General features: G+C 50.5%; 1 protein-coding gene across 3 annotated transcripts in view; it reads left to right on the top strand.

Moving 5' to 3' along the window:
- Positions 1–2080, top strand: part of KCNJ15 (potassium voltage-gated channel subfamily J member 15) — a 25677-nt gene that overhangs the window by 18588 nt on the left and 5009 nt on the right. The window lies entirely within an intron of this gene.

The raw sequence follows: 2080 nt of genomic DNA on the forward strand, positions 1-2080 counted from the left end.
GAGAAAAAAAAAGTAGGAAGCAAATCAACACAAAAAATACCCTGACACCAAAAAAAGCACCAGAAATTGGCTGGGATCCATTTCAGGAAGTGGCTGTAAAGCTGAGTAACTTTGTCACAAATCAGGGGAGAACACAGAAGATGATGGGGGAGCTCTGAAAAAGCCTCTTTCACCTATGGCAGACTCCAAAGTTTCCTGCTCTGCCACATGTGGGGATCAAGCTTACACATGGGGACAGGGGAGATGGACAGTGAGAAACAGCCTTGGCTGTGAGCTGGACCAGTCTGGAGTGTGCCAGCCTTGTCCTGGGCTGCACCACAGCTTCACTTCTCGGCTTAAAATGTGAAATGGCAAATTTTGCAGCTGTGCCTCTCTCTGTTGGGGCAGCCCAGGGAAGACATTGTGCTTTGAAACTTCCTTCCTGCCTCCCATCTCTTGGGGGAAGCTCTTCTGCTGTGGCATTTTGGTGTCATATCTGTGGTGTCGTCCTTTAGCAGGTCTGGAAATGTGGGAGGCTGCTGTGTCAGGATTCTTTTCATTTGGGGCTCTTGGACAGGGAACAACCTATTCCAGGGCAGGCCAGAGACAGGGGCAGGAGCTCTTACCAGGCTCTTGTGAGAGTTGAACCTTTTCCTTCCCTGGGATGGTGGGCAGGCCCTGGCACAGGGTGCCCAGAGCAGCTGGGGCTGCCCCTGGATCCCTGGCAGTGTCCAAGGCCAGGCTGGACATTGGGGCTGGGAGCAGCCTGGGACAGTGGAAGGTGTCCCTGCCATGGCAGGGGTGGCACTGGATGGGCTTTGAGGTCCCTTCCAACCCAAACCATTCCATGATTCTATGACTGTTGTTATTCCCACTGCATCCCACACACACATACCGACCACTGGTGCAGGATCCAGTGTCTCCTGGGGATGGTGAGTGTGGAGAGCTGAGTGTCCACGTGCCTTGGGCCATCCCTGACCTTGGACAGGTAACTCTGACCTTCAGACACCCCGGGAGCCCTGTCCCTGCCCCTCCAGCCCAACCCCACCAGCTGGATCTCCAAGGAGGGAAGGTGGAGCCTTGGCTGTCCCCATCCCTGTGACCTCCAGGGGAGGAGGAGCTGTCAGCCCTGGGAATTGCTCCCAGGAGCAGGCATCCAGGTAGGCTGAGCAAGGGGGTGGGATGGGGATGTGCCTCCAACACCGGAGCAGAGATCCCAGCTATCTCCTGGCACAGCAACTGGTGTCAGGGAAACTTGTTCCGGTGCTGTGGAAGCACTGGCTAAGGGGAAGTGTGCTTGAGAGGGAGAAGTGTACTGATCTCAGGACAGACTTTTGGGCATGTTTTATATCCATGTCCTATCCAGGGAGAGGCTTGGTGTGTTCCCTAAGGAACATGCACTTGCCTGAAAGGTTTCCCATTAGAGGCTGCACATATTTACCTCCCCCTGACAGCAATGCTGGGGTTTGAGTTGGCCTGAAGAGCAGTTGCATGTACAGTCCTTCCCAGCCCTACCCCTCCCAGCCCCCACATTTCCTCCCGTTGTTCTTTTTCAGATCACTTGAAGGTTTTTTCCTGTTTATTATCCGGACATGCTGCGCTCTGTGTGTTGATTTGACTGTCACATAAGGAATCTCCTACTGCGATCATGGATGCACTCCTTTTTTCATAAATATATATATATCTGTGGCAATGGTTCTTAGCTATGGAAGAGAAATGCTGGTGATTAAACCAAAACTGGAACCAGCTACAGTTGTTAATGGGGGATAAGTTTAATCACCCTTTCCCAGAAAATCTGCAACAGTGTGATGAGTACAGTCACAAACAAAAATTCTCCTTAATTGACATAACAGGAAAGGTACTTCAGTGAGCAATTATGCTGATGTCCTGGGCTGGCACATGTGTGTGCCACAAATATATCTTGTACTTCCTGCAAAATTCTTTTAAGTAGCTATAAGGAAGACTTTTTTTTTTTTTTTTCTTCTCATTTATTTTTTTCCAGCGGTTGGCGAAAACTAATCACTGACTTGGAGGCTCTTTTTGAGGAAAACAAGGGGACAAAACAATGCCTTTTTGTGAGCCCTGCCAAAGCACAAAGGAT

Source organism: Corvus brachyrhynchos, unplaced genomic scaffold, assembly GCF_000691975.1.
Source record: "Corvus brachyrhynchos isolate BGI_N302 unplaced genomic scaffold, ASM69197v1 scaffold434, whole genome shotgun sequence".
Lineage (NCBI taxonomy): Eukaryota > Metazoa > Chordata > Aves > Passeriformes > Corvidae > Corvus > Corvus brachyrhynchos.